This window comes from Dipodomys ordii, unplaced genomic scaffold (genome assembly GCF_000151885.1).
Source record: "Dipodomys ordii isolate 6190 unplaced genomic scaffold, Dord_2.0 Scaffold7, whole genome shotgun sequence".
In the NCBI taxonomy this organism is placed as follows: domain Eukaryota; kingdom Metazoa; phylum Chordata; class Mammalia; order Rodentia; family Heteromyidae; genus Dipodomys; species Dipodomys ordii.
In genome coordinates, this window is record NW_012267223.1 from 15,051,959 (window position 1) to 15,076,784 (window position 24,826).

Sequence of the window (24,826 nt, forward strand, 5' to 3'; positions counted from 1 at the left end):
TGCCTCTTGGCTGTCATCACTCTTTGGTCCAGCTATTTCCTTACAAATATTCCACTTATACTCTTATCAAACTGACTTATTCTTAGTTTCCCAAATGCACCATAGCTGCTTTTTAGCTGAATACTTTTACACACTTGCCACTCTGTGGAAAGCAATTCCCCTTCACTGATTTGAAAATGTTTCACTCAAGACTCAGATAAAAAAATATCCCATACTTTAGAGCTCCCAGACATGCCCAAGACAAGTATATAAGCATTGGGACTGAATCACTTATCTACCAAGTATTTCTAGCCTTTACCCTATTGATTTCCATAAAGTTGCACTAGGTTTATCCTCAACAAATTAAATGTGAACATTGAAATATGATAGCGTATTTCATTTCTTTTTCTTTTCTTTGTTTCTGGTCATGAGACTTGAACTGAGGGCCTGGGTGTTATTCCTGAGCTTTTACATTCAAGACTAGGGTTCTGCCACTTTAAGCCACAACTCTATTTCAGGTTTTCTGGTAGTTAATTAGAGATAAGAGTCTCATGGACTTTCCTGCCCTGGCTGGCTTCCAACTGTGATCCTCAGATCTCAGTCTCCCAAGTAGCTAGAATTACATGTGTGAGCCACTGACACCCTGTATAATAGTGAGTGACTCTGTATGGTATTCTTTCCAGTCTGAATGAAAAATATGCAAAGAAAATGAAAAAAATAAACAAAGAAAAAAATACGGTCCAGGAGTAGATAGGACCATAATTAAACTGGGTAAAACAGTAATTAGAGATCTCATGGTGATTTCATTAGAGATTTATTATAAAGGTCATGAAATTGCCCTGTTGTTGAATGGCTTTTAACACTTGTTCAGAATATTCTAGACATAATCAAGCAAGACAGAGCTGATTGTTGCAAAAGCTCATAAAAAGTTGAGAACACAGTGTTTTGTGGTGGTTGTCATTCCAGTTACTATTGGCTCATTTGCAAAACCCATTATATCTATAAGGTGTTATTGAAAGTACAGATGAGATTTATATTGCAGTGTAATAGCTATTCCAAATACATGAATTCTAAAAGATTATTCTAGCCAAGTAGCAACCAAACATTAGGTTGTAAAAATGTGTTTAATAAAACAGGGCACTTTCCTCTTTCAAAGGACGTAAACCTCAGTAAATCTAAAAATAATACCGACAAAAACCGACACAGAAATTTCCAAACAAGTTCAAACTGCCAACTAATATCTTGGGATAAAGTAATGTAATCTGTCTTAACTGGCAGTTATGGAAGCTTTATTTCTAATTAAGATGGGCTTCTTGTACATCTCATTGTTACAATGGGTCAACCTGTATCCTTATTTCAGCAGTTTATTTCCCTTCCCTTCCCTAAATTAGAAAAATGTATATATAAGATGCAGGGCACCATATATGTTGAAAACTAACTTTACAGCTTCGTGGGGTGGGGGAGGGAGAAGTTGGGGAGGTGGGGAGGGAAGGGATGGTAAGAGAAAAATGAAGGAGGGGGTAACAATGCTCGACAGGAAGTGTACTTATGACCTTACTCATGGAACTGTAACCCCTCTGTACAGTAAAAAATATGTATCAAAAAAGATGAACTTCTTATAGTGAGGCACATTTTGATTATGAAGGAATCAGATCCTTTGAGGGTCAGATGACTTGAAGGTTTTGTTAAAAAACACATTCTGAGTAAACATGCTGTCTGTGTGTTTCCTCATTCTGCTTTGCATACATAAAGAGAAATTCTCATACTATGAGATGAGAAGTGAAGTCGACCTACTTCTCGAAGGTCTTCTTTCTTTTATTTATTTTTATTGCTATTATAAAGGTGATGTACAGTTACAAAATCCAGGTAGAGTACATTTCTTTTTGGACAATGTTACCCCTTCCTTCACTCTTTTCCAGATTTGACCAGTGTCTTCTCAGAACTATATTTGACATTTCTGCATGCATTGCTTTGTGTGTGTGTGTGTGTGTGTGTGTGTGTGTGTGTGTGTGTGTGTGTCCGCGCGCGCATGTGCACATGTGCCAGTCTAAGGTTTGAGCTTAAATGAGTGCTGTCCCTGTTCTCTTTGGTGCTCAAGAAGAAATAATGACAACTGTAAAGTAGTCTCCCTGAAACATCTTTATTTTTCTGTCCCTGAGGGATATGGCTTAAAATTTTGACCATTTAACACTAGAACTAACAGCTTTCCTAAGAAAACCATCAACAAGGTAACAACACAACCTATTTTTATACATCGAAAAAAAAATATCTGGGTACCCTAGAGTTTGAAAAAGAATTTGTATTCACAGTACATGGGAAACTCCATAGGCAATTAACTGAATTTTCTTAAAAATGGGCAAAGGACCCGATGCAGTGCTTCTCAAAAGGCTCTCCAATGGTGAACAAATAGTTTAAAGGTAATTAGGATTTCTAATCACCCATGGAAACAGGGACCAAGAGTTGATCTCCTTTGTACAACTACTTAAAGATAATGTTTGTTTATAAAAGAATTAAAAGCAGAAAATAAAAGATGACAAGTGTAGATGAAGGTGATGTAGAGAGGAAATCCTTATATACTGCTGAGTAACTTTAAATTGGCACAGCCATTAGGGAAGAAAAAGATAAAGTATGGACATTCTTTTTCTTTTTCTTTTTTTCCCCCAGTCATGGGGCTTGAACTCTGGGCCTGGGCGCTATCCCTCAGCTCTTCAGCTCAAGGGGAGCACTCTATCACTTGAACCACAGCACCACTTCTGGTTTTCTGAGTGGTTTATTGGAGATAAGAGTCTCACTGCCTTTCCTGCCTGGGCTGGCTTTGAACCTGGTTCCTCAGATCTCACCTTCCTGAGTAACTAGGATTATAGGCATGAGCCATTGACTCCCAGCATGGACATTCTTTAAAAAGAAAACAACTTGTTTAAGTAGGGATACAGGTGGACCCATTGCAACAATGAGATGTACAAGATGCTATGTCGAAAAATGAACTTTACAAGTTGGGAGGGGCGGGGGAGAGGAGGAGTGTAGTTGTGGAGATGGGAGGGCAGAGATGGTAGGGGAAAAACAAAGGAGGAGGCAGCAATGCTTGATAAGAAATGTACTTCTTACCTTGCTCATGTAATTGTAACCCCTCTGTATGGTATTTTCACAATACAAAACTTACCTTAAAAAAAAACAAATAGGAAAAACTTATAACCCAGGGCTGATTATATATTCAAAGGAAATGGAATTCCTAGGTTAATTGTAGCATTATTTATAGAAACCAAAATATGGGAGTAAGCTAAGTATTCATATGATAGATAAATAGATGATAATAATTTGCATACACACAAATGCATACATCGATGGTAGAACATCAAGTTATACATTTGAAATGTATACATTTTTATTTGTCATTTGTACTCAGTGAACACAAAAGAATGTGGTCCAGTGTTCTTTATCCTCTACGTTCCATTTTCCTTCAAACTCAATATATCAGCTTGAGGAGGGATGTTCCTTATCTATGTACAATTCTTTTCCAGTAAAAATTTTATAATATGAAACCATTAAACCATGGCTCTAAGCCATCACCCTAATACTTGGCTAAAATGATACAGTTTTTCTGAAACACTAGTTTTAACACTTGTGGTTTTCACTGGTTGTGAGTTTGCTAACTTGCATCTTGCTAAGTCATTAAACACAAGGCATTCTTCCTCTCATGGTTTTACCATAGTTTGAGGGGGGTCTTTCTGTGGTGACTTCTAGGTAGAATAAATTTTCTTTTAAAAGTATGCATAAAGAATAACAGAGTGGTGTCAACAAAAACAAGGAACACATATATCATACTACACAGTAACTAATGTAGTTCTTCCAATAATATTATAAAGGTATGTATTGTTACTGCTCCCATCTGTGGATAAGAAAGTAGGGCATAGATTTATGTCGGTAGCTAAATGATGGAGCCTTAAATTTGCATCTGTCTTTGTAATATGCAAATTTAATACCCATGCTAAACTTTGAAAACTTTAGCAGTCATATTTGCTTCAATTTTCACATAATGGGAGACAATTTTTAAGAAAAATCTATATGTACTAAGATGGAATCAAATAAATAACATAGTTCTTAAAAGCACTGACAAATAATTTAAAAAAATTGATTAGTGGTTTGTCCAGTCTGTACCATATTATACTACTACTAAAAACTGCAAGCCAGATACTGGTGGCTCATGCCTGTAATCCTAGCTACTCAGGAGGCTGAGATCTGAGGGTAGTGGTTAAAAGCCAGCCTAAGCAGAAAAGTCCCCATGAGACTCTATCTCCAATGAAACACCAGAAAAATGAAAGGAGAGCTGTGGCTCAAAGTGGTAGAGTGCTAGCCTTGAGCAAAAGAGTTCAGGGACAGAGCTCAGGTCCTGAGTTCAAGCCTCCAAACAGACAAAAATAAAATTCATACAGTGAACATATTTTTCAGTATGTATTTTATTTATATGCAACTTTTGCAGGACAGTACTGGACAGTTCATGCCACTAACTACTCGTGAAGGTGAGAAGTGAGTATGGCAATACTGGATGGGTAGCTCCAATGGTAGAACTCTAGCTGTGTTTGAAAAACACAGCTAGAATATGAGAATATGAGGCCCTGAGTTCAAGTCTCAGTATCAGCAAACACACACACACACACACACACACACACACACACACACACAACTTCAACTTTTACCAAACGATAACAAGGACTACAAGAGCCACTTATCTTTTGTTTAGAAAAGTTAAAAAAAATGAAAAAAGGGATAACAATTAAGTAATTAGTTATATCATTATTACCATAATGATAAGTGAGTCCAAACTCATACCTCATATCAAAATAAATACAAAACATACACATGTGCATTGAACTGAAAGTATTTCACAGTAAGGTGTGCAGTTTTTGCTTTTGTTGTGACATAATCTTGAATTTATTTTGCTTTCAAAATTTAATGTATCTAATTATCAATTATAAACACCTCAACAGGAAAAGAGACAAAGAAAATGAGAAGCTAGTTCTCAAAAAATAAATTAAAATAGCCAACTAACTAACAAGAATGAACAACAGCTCAGCAAATATTTTTTAATAATGTACAGCACTTATTATTTGCATTTATAAAACTATGTTGGTGACTTTTTAAAATTTTTGCTAATATTCTAGGTTACAGATTTCCAGGGGCTTGAACTCTGGGCCTGGGTACTGTCCCTCAGCTCTTCAGCTCAAGGTGAGTGCTCTGCCACTTGAGCCACAGCTCCACTTCTGGTTTTCTGAGTGGCTTATTGGAGAAAAGAGTCTCCCAGACTTTCCTGCCCCAGCTGGCTTTGAACCGTGTTCCTCAGATCTCAGCCTCCTGAGTAGCTAGGATTACAGGCATGAGCCACCAAAGCTCGGCTAAGAACCATGGTCATTTATTTTCTTGTTCTAACGTCTTGAGTTCCTATAATGACAGGGATATGGGATATATTATCAGGAAAAAAAATGGAGGACTTTTTTTTTCTGTTAAGAAACAGATTAATCTTAAACTACAAAGTGTTAAAAGTTGTACTTAACACACATCTAATCCTTTCCTCTTTTTACAATTTTTTGAAATATAACAAAGTAATTGAACTTCTCAATTAGTGAACAATAATGACTAACAGACATTAGTAATATTCATTTTAGGTAGAGTTTACAGTTCAGAAGGGAGCAGATGAGATGAGAGGTAATGATGCAAGGTATGACTCTAATCCAGAAGTACTGGACATGTTTGATGGACATAATAAATTATAACTCTCTTGTACAAGCTGGTGGAGTTCAGGACAAAGGAACACAATTTCTAAATAAATCAAAGAAATAAATGGCTGGATAATTTAGGAGCTGACTTAGAACCTGTGAGTTGAAAGACTTAAAATCAGGAAAGCTTTTCAGCATCTTGACATTGTTACTTTTGAACAAAACATTTGTGAATCTCATCCATCTAATTCTAAGGTCAGTACATACAACCTTATTTATATGAATGTGTGTGTGCATGTGTACATGTGCATGCGTCCATTTATATATGCACACACCTAACAGCTTCATCATAGACTAAATTAATACATTTCATACACTGATTTTAATGACCACTAAATCTACTTAAAATAAATAGGGAGTTATTAATACATAATATGATTTGGTACTCATAATCAAATTTGAGGCATTATTAAAGTCTCATGAAAATTGGAAACTAGTATTCTACTAAGAGATCTGGCTTCCACAAATGCCAATAATTTTGTAAAGATAAAAATTACTGTATTGACCCATTGTAACAATGAGATGTACAAGACACTATGTTGAAAACGAACTTTACAACTTTGGGGGCCGGGAGGAATTGAGGAGGTAGGGAGGGAAGGGATAGGAGGGGAAAAACAAAGGAAGGGGTATCAATGCTTGATAGGAAATGTACTCACTACTTTACTCATATAAGGGAAACCTCTCTGTACAGTATTTTTACAATAAAAATAGTTTAAAAAATAGTTGTGGCTAGGCTCACACTTGTAACTCTAGCTACTCAAGAGGCTGAGATCTGAGGATCACGGTTCAAAGCCAGCCCGGGCAGGAAAGTTCATGAGACTCTTATGTCCAATTAATCACCAGAAAACCACAAGTGGAGCTGTGGCTCAAATGATAGAGTGCTTGCCTTGAGCTGAAGAGCTCAGGGACAGCACCCAGGCCCAGAGTTCAAGCCCCACAATTAACAACAACAACAACAGAGTATGTGTAGGAACATAGACAATATGTAGTTAAAAACTCATCATACTTATTAATGTGATATTTGAAGTTTGTGAAGTTGTACTTTTAAGACTGTAATTTCTTGTACAGTTTCTCATAAGTTTTTGTTTTAAAATTTAAACAAATAAACAAGTCATAAACTATAGAAAAACTATAAAATTATAAATTAAATGTATAAAATGAAATTTCTGTAAGGGGAAAAAGAAACATAACAAAAACCAAATGCCTATAATATTTCAAGACTCCTAAGAACAATTGGGATTTCTATATTTTTCTGTAAGAAATTTTATTGCTTACTCAATATTGGTCTTTCTTTAAGCTTGTGTTATTCTTGCTACTAAGTAGACATTTTTTTTTGTTTTTCTTTACCATTATCTAACAAAGCTTCTGTGGATATTTTGGTTAACCATTTCCACAGACAGAATACTTATTCTAATAATAAAATTGTGTTTATAGATATATGGTAAGTGACCATTAAGCCTACATTAAAAGATATGCTACATATTACTGGACAAATTATTTGTAGAGACATTTCAGTGTCACTGGGTTATTTAGCAATTCATTTTATAATTTTGACAAAGGCAATAAAAACAAAATTAATAATAAGCAGCTCAGTTCTACAGCTTGAACATAAAGGAAGAGATTTCTCACCTATCTAATTCTTTACAGCACTTTATTTAGAAAACTCTCTGAAATACATATAAATGCTTTTGAAAATTATTTATGCCTTAATGACCCAGAAAATCTTTCCCAATTACATGGGGCCATCTCTTCAAAATGCAAATATCAAGAGAGATAGTATCCCTTTTCTCCAGTTACCATAAGAAACTAAGAGCCTAATTTCAGTAGGTACCTTGCTCTGCACGGCAATATTACTTCTTGTAATCAGAATGTAAACTATTTAGTTATTCTTGTTATGGTTATTATTATAGTTGTACAAAGATATTTCAATTCAACACGTCAGTTTAGGAATACAATGCCCCTTTCCTCATTCTCTCCCAACTTTCCTAAGCCCACATGCCCCTTTCTTTTACCTAGTCCATTTTCACATATACACATTAAATATCATGACTGCCTTCTCCCATCTTTCCATGAGTTTTCTTTTGAATGAAGCCAGTTAGCTTACACATACCACCCCAATTATGAAGATGAATCCAGGATGCACTATGTGTGAAAAACGAAGCTGCCATTTCTCTTACTTAAGCATTGACAATTAGTAACCTTGAAATGCCAGGACTTGGAGTGAGTTGGGGGGGAGAGATGGGAAGGGATGGGAAGGGGAAACAAAGGAGGAGGCAACAATGCTTGATAAGAAATATACTCATTACCTTGCTCTGTAATTGTAACTCCTCTGTATGGTATTTTCACAATAAAGTTTTTAAAAAAGTAAAAAATAAATGCCATGACTTTGACTTGTACCTTTTTGGCTAAGACAAAGTGAAATTTCTTTCTGCCCCTGCAAATCTTAATGAATCACCTGGGATATGCATCATGTTCAAGTTTAATGCTTATTTAGTAATAAAACTGTTGTGCTTCTCAGTTGTCATTGTGGAAATGTGTTCTTGGCTGGAGAAGAATTTTGAAAGTATATTTCCCCAATGTAACTCTCTAGGTTATTTAAACTTTTATAGGCTTTTTTTCAAAAACCTGATAATGTAGCTGGACTGGTAGATCTTTTACCCAACCTATGATGGGTCATCCAAATTCAGAACTGAAACATTCACCTCTGCAGTTCACCTGTGTATCTCTCCTGTCTATCTTTACAAAATCCTCTTCCCTCTAACTTTACCTACCCAGTCCTTGTGGCAATTAAAAGTTTTGCCAGAAGTACTTGGAAGAAAGTTTAAAACAAAATTAGACTTTTCAGTCTGCCATGTTCTATTCAATGGTGTCAGATGCAATTCTTTTCTTTTGTACCCTAAGCAATCAGACCACTCATTTCTACAAAAAAATTATATGTGCGTGGGATGCTTTGCTTAGAGTCTATGACATACATTAGGGTTCAATGTTTTCATTTTCTAAAAATTTGTGCTAAGAGATTGGTCAGAAGAACACTAAAAACCTATTTTAAAGGTTTTAATGAAAGTGAAGTAAAGAAATAGCATGTGGAATTCATTTTTAAAACTCTCTTAGCTAACCAGATTTTTTAGTAGAGCGTTTATTCTTAAAATGACTTCTGTGACCATTATATACCACTGTTATTGTTAGCGCGCACTGAGTCTTGTCTAAAGTGGAATTCTGTTCAGCTATGAATATTTTAACTCAGAGCTCTCTCTTGACTCATTTAACCAACACAATTGACGTTTTTAGCGAAATGATTTCACTTCTTCTGTATTTCTTATCTTTCTCAATGACCAATCTCATCCAGGGTGTCCTTGAATTGATGCCAGTGAAAGTCGTTTACCTTCACTCTACAGCGTCTGGTTTCATCTCACTCAATCAGTTCCATTGCGTGCTTACTATGTGCCAGTACATCCCAGACACAGAGGAAGCCGTGTGAAATCAAGTAGACAAAGCTTCGTTAGAAAAAGTCAGGCAATTTACAAGGTAGTACTTCCCTCTCAGAGCCGCAGTTCAATGCCCCAGCACTGACGTCTTCTGATAGATGCACAAAATGGAGAAAAGGGTTAGGCGACAGACGCAGCTCAACTTGAGAAGCTTGGAAGCCTGCGCACATGGAGAGGGCCGTACTTGCTTTCACTTTGTTCAGAGTCAAGCATTTTCCATATTGCTTAATGGAATATGGGTGCCTTGCCTCAGGAGAAGAATGGATTGGAAAAATTTCGTAACACATTCTCACTTATTAGAAGGCACCAGTGTCAGAACTGAATGGAAAATGTCCAGCCTATGGAATTACTTGTTACAGGATGGTGGAGACGAGTATCCTACCTATAGTTTTCTCATTGGCTACCTTCATCCTGTTTCCCTACATCAATAGTTTGAATGGCCATGAATGACGTTTTAAATATTCAAATGGCCCTAGCCAGAAAAAAAAATGGATTCCTATCCCTGTTAGAAGATCCGCTATGTATATCTGTGTGAGAGTATGGCTCCAAAAGTAGGGCATTTTTAGTGAAGCCATTTTACTTCTTACACATTTTTTATCTTCTTATACAGAGGATTAATTTTGTTCTATAAAACATGGTAACATTATTATATTATTGACTATTTTCTGCCTTAATTTCACAGCATGGAGGAAATCAATGGATAGACATTGTATTTTTTTTTTTACAAAGGCTCTTTGGGATTTGAACTGCTTTATCTGGATAGAGAGCAGTACTCATGGAAGCAAGTTTTAGAATTTTGGTTTCACTATTGCTAACAGTACCCTTGGATCCTGGGTTAATGACAAAGAATCTCGGATCTCAAAGTCATCATGAAAGAAAGCCTTCTATATTGAATGTGTTACAGTGTTAATAATAGTATCCTTGAGACTACTGTAAATGACCAAGCATCTCAGATCTCTAGGTCATTAGGAAGGGAAGGCTTGGATCTAGCTGTGTAGCCCAAGTGCACATCAGCTTCAGTGCTGGGAAGACTAACTGTAATCTATGCACATCTTCTTATCCATCTAAAATATCTCAAGATAACTTATGATATCTGATGCCATGAAATTGCTTTGTGAGGAAGTTGGAGTGCATGACTCTTTAGGGAACAATGAGACAAAGCCATTTAAATGCTCAGTCCTTATGTAATGATTTTTCCACCTAGTTTTATCCTGTCACTGGTCAAAAATGTATAGATGTAGACCACATGAGCATTGAGGGCTGAATACATTGTATAGTACTTTAATGTGGGTACCTTTCTTTAATTTACAACAGTAGAATGATGATAGTTTAAGACAGTCCATTCATCATATCTTCTAGAGAGACAAAGCTGCAGAGTTCCTTCTTGCCAGCTTCTCCTCTGTGTCAAGCCACATGGGAAATGCCCTAGCAGGCAGCAGACAAGAGGGGATCCGCCTAAGTTACAGGCACTCTCACTTTCCAGGAATCAGGGCATGGGGTTTGCCTCAGCAAGACATTCTCCCGCAGTCTAGCAAACCTCAGGATGATCCATCACTTCCTGGCAGTTCTGCCTTGAAGCCTATCTTGAGATATGGCCAGATGTGCGATGCTACCGCTTGCTTCTACTAAGTGGCAGGTGCTATATATAAATAAATGACCAGTGGTTTAAACTGATTTTCCACTGCCTACCATCCATAGGAAAGAGGAGAAATGTTATCCGACAAAGCCTATTGTTCAATATAGTCACATGTGGAAGTTAAAATGTTTGGTTAGGAAATCAATATTGTTACACTAAGCATCTAGTACAGTAAACTAGAGGAATTGTAAGAAGCTGCGAACTCGCTTAAAATCGATGTGTATTCAAATCAGGGAGTCACCAAATAGATAAAACCGCAACTTCAAATAGTAACCTAGGGACAGTTAACCAGCGTCCCAGTTTTTGCCACTGCAGGGGAAATCAATGAAAACCACAAACAAATAATAAAAGCAATACAATATTTGAGTTAGCATTAAGATTCATCTGTAGTAAATCTGAGGACAATGCCTTCCACACAGTATTGGCAACTATATTAAGAATTCTATTGCAATGAATACAATATCGAGCACAGAAAATAAATAAGAACACAGAAGTAGAGCTCTACTTGGCAAGAGTAACAAAGATTTTTTTTTTAAGGCGAGACAACGCACTATGATCTACTAGTGTGTTTTTGCGCTCTTTCTCTTTTTGGTGTTTTTCTTTTTCATTTGTTTATTTTTGGTCAGTCTTAGGGACTGAACTCAAGGCCTGGGTACAGCCCCTGAGATTTTAGCTCAAGGCTAGCACTCTACTACTTTGAGCCACAGTGTCACTTCATTGTTCTGGTGGTTAATTGGAGATAAGAGTTTCATGGACTTTCCTGCCCAGGCTGACTTCAAATCTTCATCTTCAGAGTTCAACCTCCTGAGTAGCTAGGATTACAAAGCCACTGGCACCTGGCTGTGTTTTTTCTTAGTGTACTAACAAAAAGCTGCATAAAATTGTCACCAGAAATTCAAAGTTTAAAATAAACTACAGCCTAAAGCATAAATATTTCTTGTGTTTAGACTCTGACCTATCAGTATATACAATATATTTACTGTAGCAACATGTATAATAGAAATTAGTCAGGAATGACAGACATATAAAAGGAACTGGTACAGATATCATCTCAAAGTCATTCCTAAACAATGGTCTATAAGAAACCAGGCCCTTTGAAAGGAATGCAGCAGAATTACCTTATGTAGCATATTACCTTAAGCTTGCTCACTTGGAATCAAATCCATTTGGCACAAGTAATGATCTGGCCATTACTTATTGTTTGGTAATTTTGTGAAATTATTCAATTTGCTTGTATGGCTCTTGTTACCATCATTTTTAGAGATTTTATGATAGTAAAGGAGATGGTCATATTTCTAGCATTTTTAATCATTAATTATAATCATCATTACTGGAAAGAAAGACTATTCAAAGGTCACATAAGAATGTATACTGAATCAGAGTAAGTAATTATAAATAATCAAAACGATAGTTGAGAACCAAAATGCTTTAAAAATGTATATATGTTTGTTTACATGTATCAATAATTGTCTACACTTTCACATTTGTAGAATTAAAAAAACCAAATATCCAAGTATTTGAAAGCCTAAAGAAATAAAAACATCTCCACTATTGGAAAATCAATGATTTTCTCCCTAAAATCACTTCATAGAGTTTCTTAATATCTTGCAGGACTTTAAGGAATTAGTATCTTTTATCATCTCTCTGCTTCTATTTCTGCCTCTGTCTCTGTCTCTTTTTCAATTCCCTTCCAATTTGCAAATCTAAACTGAAAAAAATGTTTTGGGATAATATGAAATGAAATGTGTCCTGTTGTCTAATTATAGAAATACAATAACTGAATTTATTATTATTGGACAGCATCTACTTTATGAAAACTCACAAATCATTCTACAAAATAAACCCATTGATTTAAATCTCTGATCAAAACACTGTGTTATATGGGGTGACAGTATATGGATTGCTATGAACTCGGAAAATGTCTCAAAAGAGAAATAATGTAAAAATAAATATATAGAAATTATAAATTCAGTCCTGACATCTCTGTAATTCAATACAAACTTCACAGAATTAATGATAAAAATTAAACAGCTACAGAAGTGACTTCTTTGATCTATTCAAAATCAAAATAACTCTCTCTGCAAATAAAATTGTATGCAGTCTGATTATATATATATATATATATACATATATGAATTGAAAGATCTAGTCCATGTGAGTCAAGTAGATGGTCATTTTTCAAGCATTTTTATCATTTATTATAATTAACATCACTAGAAATAACAACTCTACAAAGGCCACATAGGAATTTATAGTGAATCAGAGAGTAAATAATTATAAATAAGACTATAATTATCTGAGGAACAAAATGTGAGCAAGAATGTGTAATTACAGGGTGCTACATTATATAATGTGAAATACCAACTTAATCTACTGCAATCCTATTTGTCATGGGGAAACATTATCTTCAGTGTTTATGTCAACAATTGTCTGATTGTTATTATTATTTTTATAATTAATATTTATACAATACTGTGGCCCAAACTCAGTCTCACATATGGTAGACAAGTGCTCTACTACTAGAGCCATGTCTTAATGACTTTTTACATTATTTTTCAATTACAGTCTCATAATTTTGTCTCTATCCGCTTGAACTGTGATCCTATGATTTAAGTCACCAACATAGCTGAGATTATAGACACATGCCATCAATCCTAGTTTAGAGGCTGACATGGGGTTCTTGCTGGCCTCAATCTGCGAACCTCCTGATATCTGCTTCCCAGGTTGCCAGGGTTATAGGCATGAACCACTGTGCCTTGCCTTCTTCTTTCTAAATACCAGTTTCAAACTATGTAAGTTTTCACTCTACAAAACACCCACTGCTGATACTGATCTTGATCTGGGGGTGAGAACACATTGGTACAATTGGCCAGGCAGCAAATAATTTAGGCATTTTCAGTCCTATGGTTTCTTCTGCAACTACTCCACACTGACATTCTAGATATCAAATTAAAAATAAAAAGTGTGTACTGTGTTCCAATAGAACTAAACCTTCAAAAATACAGAGAGAATCTCAGCAAAAGTAAGGAGACTAGGAAAAAGTGGGAAAGGAACGCGGAAAAAAAATCGCTGTTCAGATGAATGAAAATGATGCCATCATTCTTTAAATGGCAAACAAGATGACAGTATCCAGAGAGAAAACTGAAATGACAAAAGTTTGAAAAATAACCAGAAATAAATATTCAAAACACATGAAAGGGATATTAGGAATCATTGATTCAACATGGAGCCACAGTGGCTAGTCTAGCATTCTACTACTTACATTTCTATCCTGTCTATTGTTCACCCAGGGCAATGTTTTTTTGGAAGTGTATGAACATTGCTAGGAAAAGACTTGTTTCAACATTTGTCTGAATACTAGCTCCATAAGAAAAGTATTGATTGTTGAGGAACTCTTGACATATGGGGAAACATCACATCTTCAAATCAGTTACCAGAAACAGATAAAGGAGATAAAGGAGAGGATTAATGAACAGGAGCTTTTACTCAGCAAAAGACTCTGTTGCTTAACGTACAGACTTAGTAGCCATATGGTTATTACTTGAGTCACTAATAAATAAGGAGGATCTGTACTCTGCAAGATTCTATGGGGTTAGGTGAACAATGAGTTTGAGAAGAAATAAGTGTATTTTGTGTGTGTGTGTGTGTATGAGTGGAGGGAAGTATTCACTTGTATATATGTGTTATTTTTAGTCAGTTGATTCTGAATTCTTTCTCAAAATGAAGAAATTTATTGGAACTCTGCAAGGTAGAAATAGTGTAGAAATATTCTGCTGAGATAACTTTATTCAGCACATAAGCCATTAGGAATAAAAAAACAAACAAACAAAAACAAACAAAATCATGAATGATTGCCAATTTAGTCCCTTTTAATTACAGTCAAGTATCTTATTCTTTTTCTGAAAAGAAAATACTCTGATTTTGTTCTGAAAGAAGTGTTCAGCTATCTATATTTTAAATTTGGACTGAGAAGAAAATAAGGGGATTTGGTAGCTACAAGAGATAATTGAAAAAAAAAAACAACACTTTTTTTTCTTTTTTCTTTTTTTTTGGGTCCAGTTGTAGGGCCTGAACTCTGGGCCTGGGCACTGTCCCTCAGCTCTTTAGCTCAAGGCAAGCACTTTACCACTTGAGCCACAGTGCCACTTCTGGCTTTTTTTGCTTATGTGGTGCTGAGAAATCGAACCCAGGGCCTCAGGCATGCAAGGCAAGCGCTCTACCACTGAGCCACCTTCCCAGCCCCGAAAAATTATTAAAACTTACTTTTAGATTGTGAACCCAGAGAAATTATTCCAGGTAAATTAATAAATGCTTTTTTTGAGTGTTGCATTGTCAAAAGGTTTTAATCAATGTGATTCAATATGTTAGCATACAAAGATATATTACCGGGATTCTTTTTGTATTATTATAAAACTATTAAAAGAAATTAAAAATATTAAGACTTATTTGGAAAATTATTTTCTATTAAAATGTGAAAATAAGCTGGGTTCTGGTGGGTCACAGTTGTAATCCTAGCTACTCAGGAGGCTGAGATCTGAAGATCATGGTTCAAAGAGGAAAGTTCATGAGACTCATCTCCAACTAGCCACCAATTATATCAGAAGTAGAACTGAGGCTCAAGTAGTAGAATGCCAGCCTTCAGCAGAAAAACTCAGGGATAGAACCAGGCCTTGAGTCCAAGCACCAGGATAAGTATGTAAATAAGTAAATTAATTAAATAAATGTGAAATTAGATTTCTATTGTAACGGAATCAGTAAGAGACAGTTAAACACGTTAAAAAAATAACTGATGTTAAAATTCCTTTCTCAGAAATTGTGTTGGTCTTGGTTTCTTTTTCTTTTTCATATTTCTCCTACTCCCTCAATTTTTTTTATGTTTTTCTACAACCTTTTTGTTGTGATAGCATGGTTTGAAATCAGAGTTGCAAGTTCTGGGACAGTGTGCTACCATTTGAGCCACGCTTTCAGCTCTGCTTTTTGGCTAGTTATTTTGAAGATTGAGTTTAATAAAGTTTTCTGCTGGGCTTGGCCTTGAACCACCACCTTTCAGATTCCAGCCTCCTGAGTAGTTGAGATTGCAAGGATGAGCCTTGGGCACCTGACTCTTTTGCTTTTTCTTCCCTTTTCTTAAAAACAAACAAACAAACAATTTTAACAGGTTTCATTATGCTGTTTTGATAAAACAGATTTTGCATTCTTTATGAGTGTAAAGTAATACTATGAAGTGTGCATATTTATCCATTGAGTTTCATCATTTAGTGACTGAAAAAGCGTAAGGGGAGGCACAGATATGGAGAGACAAAAGGGTAAACAAAGGCAGCAGCAGTATTCATGGGACATTATGTTGGAAATGAACTGTATAGCATGTGGGTGGGATGGCAGAGCAAAACTGGGCGAGCACAAGGGAAGGGGTGGCAGTGCCCAAAAGGAATCTACTCCTGGCCTGACTTATATCACCGTAATCCTTGTGGGGCAAAAAGAAATAAAAAAGGTTAAACATTATCTTTGTAGAAATGGGGAATCACCTTAACCTTTTCTGTCCAATAACTTGTAATATAATTTCACTGAGTTTATAACCAATGTTGTACTACACAGACTCTATATTCCTTTAAAGAATAACTGAGCTGTGGGCTGGGAAGGTGGTTCCGTGGTAGAGTGGATGCCTCACATGCATGAGGCTGTGGCTCAAGTGGTAGAGTGCTAGCGTTGAGCTGAAGAGCTGAGGGACAGTGCCAGGCCCAGAGTTCAGGCCCCATGACTGACAAAAAAAAACCCAAACAAACAAAAAAACTGAGTTTCAAATGTGTTCTTCAAGTGAAGAAATTAGAAGGAAATTTAGATATTGGTAACATGAATCCTGACTATGACACAGAAGTGAGCTATTCATATAAACTTTCAGATGAATCCTAGCCTCTTCCATGTCTCTGTGTATGTGTGTCCACATCTTAACTAGCTAAGTCACCCTCCTCTTATACCACCTGGCACACCTGGCCTTCTACATCAAGCAAAATACAATCCATCTTCTCTTCAACGGTACATACCCTATACACTCTTGTTTATTCTTAGTTGTATACCACTTCCCTTTGTACATTTTGCCTCTTGTATTCTTCAATGATTTTGTTTTACTCTACTCATAAAAACCCCAATGAATAATGAATAACTTGCTTATTTGTCTGCCAATCATTTAATCTTTGTTACTTTTTAGGTATAATGAACCATTTTTCTTAGAGACATATACATTTTTGAGAAGTCAGTGGGGTCTTATTATATTGCAATCATTTTACTAAATTCAAAGGAAGATACATCCTTTAGTTTATGCAAATAAACTTATGGAATTGCTTCCTACTTACAACTTTTAAAATGAAAACTTCTAGAAAACAGATAAGCAAGAGACCCCCCCCCACAAACTTCCAGCCTATTGGATAGAATTGTCCAGCGATATTCATGTATTTCCTAAAATCAAAACACTGAGACTTGTAAAATTTTGCTACATTTACTTGAATAAGACAGAAAGTTCTAGAACAGGGCAGCACTGCAAACTGATGATCCTCTAGAAGATCCTAATCTCTAGCATATAAATATTTCAACCAGGGCAAAAAAGACGATATACGGGAAAAACCTGATTGGCTGCAGAGGGAATTTTCTTTCTATGATCATGTTTTGGCAGTTTTCAACTTCTTATTGTTTGAAATTCAATCCCCTGTGTCAAGTGTGTGCTCATGGATTAAAATTCGTCTATGCCTCAAGCTAGACTACAGTTGCCCATTTACGAAGGCCAAACCAAACACTTATCACTAGTTAGAATACATTGATTTTCGTTCAACAACCTTCAGTAGACAAGTGTATGAAATGTGATGATTTGTCCAGACACTAAGTTAGGGAAGAAGAGAGAGACGCCAGTATTACTGCCTTCAGGGTCTTTAACCTCAGGCAAAGCATACCCTACAGAATATGCTTTTAAGCACATCGTGTATAAGACAAATTTATTTTATAAGTGCACTTTGATTAATAAATTTAATTGGTTTTATGAAGAAATTTTAACAAATAAATGCTGTGATGGAAAATAAGAAAGGTGGAATGACATCTGTGTTTCTGGACAGGAAGGTCTAGCTTGGAAGATCAAATGAAGACCTTGCCGAAGCAACAGATCAGTTCTGTGGGTGCCTAGTGGAACCTCATGATAAGCAGAGAGGAGGTCACTGTGTGGACTCCCAGGCATGTCAGCAGCCTAGTTGTTATCCTAGTGTAGCTGGAGAAGGGAGACAGAGGCCACAGAGATCACTACTCTCCATCTCTTGTTTTTGCCTTGTGGTTGCTTTTACTGTCTATAGACGTTTTCATAGATGGCCTCACTAACACCAACCAGCAGGACCACAATGCATGCTCTTTCCCAATATTTCTGGAAAACTTTGAATGATAGCTTCTCAACTCTGTGTCAAATGCCCTCCTTTGAATTCAACAGTGTAGACCACAGATGGGCTGTCTGGAACTTCCCAGATAGGAGTCACATGACAACTCCGGTGGCCAGAAAGTAAGCCTTGATATTTCGAAATCTTGCTAACTTCATGGAGAGGTAGGTGGAGCCATATCCAAGAGCCTACTGGCTCATCTTTTTAGCATATAAGAGTGTAGGAACTAGTTAAGCCAGAAGAGTAACACTTTCACAGTTTTAAAAATAGGTATTTATTACTACTAAGTAGTTCTACAAAGGGGTTTCAATTCCAGAAGTGCAATGCCTCTGGGTCAATGTTACCCCTTTCCTCTGTTATCCATTCTTTCTCTACTATCAAGTTAAGCAGTTCTATTTGAATTAGTTTACCTAGAATGTAATGACTGTATTCACTCATCTTTCTTCCTGCCATTCTTTGACAGTTTTAAATATCCCTTTGTCTTTGTGCTTAAATGAGAAAGTTGGTCAAAGAGTTGTTATGTTATAACCTACAAACTAGAAAGTGAAAAAAATCATAACTGAATTATGACTTAATTACACATATAGATATTCATCCATAGGTCAAAAATGATGAAATCTACAATAATTTATTCATTGAGTTAGTGGATTTAATTGTGTTGAGAAAAGATGGCTTATGTATAAAATATGTGTGACATGATTTTTGAGCTTTAATTTATGCAGATGTGGGCTCCTGGTTCTGAACAGTTCCTAAAATAGATTACATTTGGGTTTTAATCTTGGTAATATATTCTAGCACAGCAATTGAATATACAAAGAGTGTGAGCGAGGTACTAAGTAAGAACTTTACTATTGTGAACAAGGTGGTACATTAAATACCAAAGCAGAGCAAGAATCATGGAGAAGTTTTATCAAAGTCAATTTTATTGTTTCAGGTTAATTTCTATTTGACTGCCTAAAATATATTTGATTTTACAGAATACTTAAAGGCCAGAAAATGTCTGCCAAGTAAGACCACTACAATACCTGCTGGAATCAAAAGAAATTAAGATTACAACAGAAATGGCAATGAATAAAAAATAAACAAAAACTTTCAGATATCTGAATTAGCAACTGTCCACTGTTTCATAAGTCACAGATTTTTTCGCATAAGAAAATGTCCTATTCGAAAAGTGTGTGAATGTTCTTTCTGTAATTAACACAGTCTAACAAGGGGATAAACAAATGAAAAGTCAATTGTTCATTTCTGCCATTGTCCATGCCAATGCTGGTCAGACAGGGTACCTCACAGAAAAATAGTTATTCTCTGAAGATTGATATAAATAAGATTGCATAATAGACATGCCATCATCTAGAAATGCCTTACAGTTAATGACTAAGTTTTGCAGCTTTGCTAATAGTCTTATAAAACTAACTCATCTTAGCCAGCTGATTTTCTAATCACAAAGGATTCAGCAACAAATTAACCTGACAGAAACTTCTGACTAGAAACTTAGATCATTTTATTTCTACTACACTAAGGTAGGAAAGATAACTAAAATAAATAATGTCAATAGCAGACCTAAGCAATCTAGGAAAAAGTATGATTTTGTAATAAAAATGCAAAAACAAAAAGTATACTTTTAAATATGAGGTTTCACCAACATATAGAAGAGAGTCAATTAAATATATACGGTCCCTTCATGGCTGTTTCTAGGATCACTGCTAAAAATTGAAATGTATACTACCGAATTAAAGCTTACTCCCATTTTTAGTCCGTTGTATTCTTATTTTGCCCTCGACATGTATGTTAGATTATGTATTATAAATGGATTATTATAAATACATTGTTTTATTTTTATTAGTAGTATCATGTAGCTCATAGTCAGAATGCAATATGCTTAAATTTATCATTTAATAAGGCATTTAGATTTTTTTCCACTTAGTAAGCATTGTTTTCTCTTTTTACTTTATTTTTACTATATTGTTAAGAAACAATATATTTTTGTTCTGATTTCTTACTAGTGAATGAAAAACTTCAATTCTTTTAGTTAACATTTTAGTATAAAAAATTCAAAATGTATTCCTTCTCTCAGTACAATTAAAAGAACTTAAAATGCTTTCTGTCTTATCTCATATATTCAATCTCATATATTAATGTTGTTAATGTTTTTACTATATTTTGGTTTCATCAACAAAAACTTATTGTTATGCCAGGCATAGATGGGTTATGCTTATAATCCTACCTACTCAGGATGCTGAGATTTGGGGGATTGCAGTTCAAAGCCAGCCCAGGCAGAATAGTCAATGAGACTCCATCTCTAAAATAACCAACATAAAGAAGCGCTTGAGACATAGTTCAAGTGATAGAGTAACAGCTGAGCAAGCACAAAGCCTTAAGTTCACAAACCAGCATTACTAGAATCATACACCATGTATTGATTTATGTTAATTTACATATTTGACAGTTTCTTTGTCCAATCTGCCTTGCTACATACATCTCAACCCTACAAAGAACAATGTAAGAAAGATATTACTCTCCTGCTTTTATCAGTTAAAAAAGTACAGTCTTCAACTTACAATGGTTTGAGTTAAGATTCTTCAACTTAATGGTGCTACAAAAGTAATAAACATTCAACAGAAGTTATACTTAGAATTGGGGGATTGGACCATTTCTTGGCCCAGTGAAAGACATTATCTTATGATTCTGGGCAATCACAATTGTTGGAGTAAGCAACAACTGCTTCCTAGCTATTCAAAAAATTTCATGGGACATTGAACACTTTGTAGTCAAAATGCTTTGTGTTACATTATCTTGCCCAACTACAGGAGGATGTAAATCTGCAAAGCCCATTTTACTACTTTTTAAAAAATGATTTTCAGTTATGGGAGAGAGTCATTCCTGCTTCTCCAAAATTTTTACATTGTATATCAATAAATTTCTAAGTACATTTAAGGCACTCTAGTCGTTTGGAAAGGTTAGGTTCAGTAAATGAAATTTTAACTCATTTTCAGTTTAGGGTGAGTTCATTGGGAGTTAATCCCATCAAAAATGGGATCATCTGATATACACACTAGCAAAAGACACAAATGAGTTTATAATGCCTCTACTTGCATACACATATATGTATAACTGAATGTATATCTGTAAGTGTATGTATATGTATGTGTGTGTGTGTGTGTGTGTGTGTGTGTGTGTGTGTGTGTGTGAAATACTGGTAATGATACTTTGGTATATATTTGGGAATGTGTACGTGAATATTGAATATAAAAAGCATGATTACTTGTCAATTTTGTAGGGTCTGCACCATTACTTTGCAAACACATACTTACCCACCTTCTTCATCTCCTTAAAAAGTGGTAAAAAAAAAAACTCCACATTTAATTTCTAATTGGTTTCAGCTTTATCTCAGCAAACGGAAATGAACTTGTCATTCTCCAACAAAAGTAATTCTAGATTTTTCACTCATAACATCTTTTTCTGCAACTGTATACAATTTCTTCATTTCAAATTTTCAAAATATTTATGGCATTTGTGTAACTTTTATTCTAATATTCTCATATATTCTTTTAAAAATAGTTCCATTATTAAAATACAGTCGCCTACTATCAGACCCATGCTACCATCTGTATTTATAGCTTCAATCATTCTGGCATTTTTATTTATTCAAATTACATACCCAAGTGTAATTGATTTCCTGTTCACTTCATTTACACTGAGCTAAAGATTTCTTCTAAATACAAATTTTGTGTTGCATCTCCAGTTTCTTGTTACATTTCTTAATATACCCAAGCCCCAAGAGACAATTAAACAATTTAGGTGGAAGCTGAATAACCCCCATGTGTAAGACTTAAGTGGAATGCTGTGAAGCACTTGAAGGCATGAAATTTCCTAAAAGCATTTCTTTTTGCTTTAATTTCAATGGTATTATTAAGAAAGGAATAGGAAGAATTAATTACTTGTATTCACTATTTCCTTTTTATTCAGTAATCGCCAAAGGAGAGAGTAAGGTTGGAATTATTAGCATTCTTCTAAGGCGTCATTAATTGTGAATATGTGAAAACAAATCAAAGTCAAAACTGAGAAATTTCATTTTTAATGTTATTTTTTGCCTGAAAAATAATAGCCTTATATATGTGTGGGTTATGCAGTGATGATTTGAAGTGTTTATACAATGTAAATGCTATCTAAACAATTGTCTTACTATATATATATGCATAGATATGTATTAATTTGAGAAATAATGACAAGAAAAATGTCTATCGATGTCAACAGACTTTTAAAAATATTTTAATCTGTCCTTGTCTGAATCTGTGGATGTGAAACCTGTGGTTGTGGTGGATGAGCTATGTTTGCTTCAAGTGAGAAATCTTGAAGTTGGAAAGCATTTCTGATACCAGAGGACCAGATAATGGAAGAATATATATGTGTAGGTGGAATTCACCTATAGCAATTATTTTAACTGAGATACTCTTGATCAGGTTGAATTTAATGTGTGTAGAAAATCTCTTTCCCCATGGAACAAACTGGTATGAGTCTTTGTAAAATGGCCTCACTGAGCTGCTAGGTTACATTTCTGTGAATTTTGATGATTTCCCCAGTCTTTGTGTAAGTTCTCAGGACTCCGGACTTTTTTTGATAGGCTAGGGTCTTCCTGTTGTATTTCCTTTGTCCGGAATGTTCATCAAGCTTTTTATTTTTGATAAAAGTGAAACATACCTGGCATTTAAAACAATCAATGCAAACTGATTACAAGATGTCATCTCCAGATTGCACAAGGATTCACAAAGCTATTCAAACCATTCTAGCTTCTTTCTGCATTCCCTCCCTTTGGCAAGAACACACCAGGTGGGACCAATTGGTTTTTGGTGACCTTCTGCAGAGATTGATGTCTGTTTCCTTCAAAATAGGAGCCAGCAGCACTGTTTATTAAAGTTCTTTAAGTATAGACAGACTCTTCTGTAGGTGATGCTCCAAAACAGTTGGAACTTTGGATGAGAGGCCAACATTTGAAATCTCCACAATAGTGGCTACTGAGATGTGTAACCAATTTTTTGAGGTTTTCATATGTCTTTTGTATCATCAAAGAAATACCAAGTGGTTTTATATCATGCAAAAATGTACAATTTATGATACCCTAGTTGTTTAAAGCCTGGTATTCCATACCAGGCAGACATGGTAACCAGTTAATTTGATGAGAACTCCTTTCTTCAAATTTAGCCAAAAATTAAAATCTTCACTGTACTCATTCTTTTTGGACCTTGAGATATTGAGCTTGAGCACTAGATGCAAATTTATCTTTCACCCATGAGCAGTCCTATCATGACTGCATCTTCTTTCTGGGTATATTTGTTTCCCAGATTTAGACTGGTATATGAATTCCAGCTGTTTCATCTACAGGATGTCCAAGACTATGATATCAGTCATAATGATTAATTATGTATGAATAGCAAAGGTAGTTAGATCTTTAATTTTTAATTTCAATGTTTTTAGTTGACAGGCAAAAGTTTAAAACTTTTAAGACGTTGCAATCTATTATTAACGTGATACATTCATGGCCATTCTCAAGATATGTTTCTTTGTGTCTATCTTTCAATGACTGTGATTTCTCCCAGCTTCTATCAGATGCCACTACATCAAGGCAAGGAAGATGTTGTTGCCCACTTTCTTTACCTCTGCTTGTCTAATAATTTATCTATGACAGTTTGTTTTTGTCATATAACTATAAAGGCCTTAAAATGCTCTGAGTGACATTTGGGGCTTTAATCAATAAGAAAAATTTGAATCAATAAGGAATTGACTATTGGAGGGTGGTTAGGAAGACAGAACACTCAGCTAGATAGAAATTTTTTTAAAATGATATCAGAGCTATGATTATCACATAAGATCTACTGAGGTTGCTTATGGTAACCTGGGAGATGAAAAAAAATGCTCTTACTTTTTGAATAGAATGAAAGATTAGAAACCACCCCTGAGTGCACCCACTGCTGGGTGCACTCAGGAAAAAAGCACATGAATATATAACACATATATATTTATTTATTTATAATTATATATATATTATTAAGCCCAGTACTTTCATAATGGCTGTCATTACACTGAGAGAGCTGCAGAAAGGTAGTATGAGCAAACAAATCTTACATCTCACCTGTGTTCCATATTAGTATTCACTCCTGCATGATCAAAAAGGAAGGGGAAGGTTGCAAACATCTGAGAATGACAATTGATAGTCAAAAATGCTATTCTCAGAAAGGAGAGGTAATGATGAACAGGTCCTATGACTCAGATCACTGCCATGGCTATATCTACCAGTTCCTGTCATTAGCACATTTCCTAATCGGATATATGTTGGCTGCAAGGTGGACACTTTAAATGCAGAACTCCATGTTGTGGGTATTTTGCAGCTATTATGATGATCAGAGCTCTATGTGTCTGCTTTCATGAAATTGCCAGGCTGTTTTGTGACACTCACCATGAAGTATAATTAAGTCAGAATATTGTAATATCCTCAACATTGCTACCCTTCCCCTTCCTTCCTTCCTTCCTTCCTTCCTTCCTTCCTTCCTT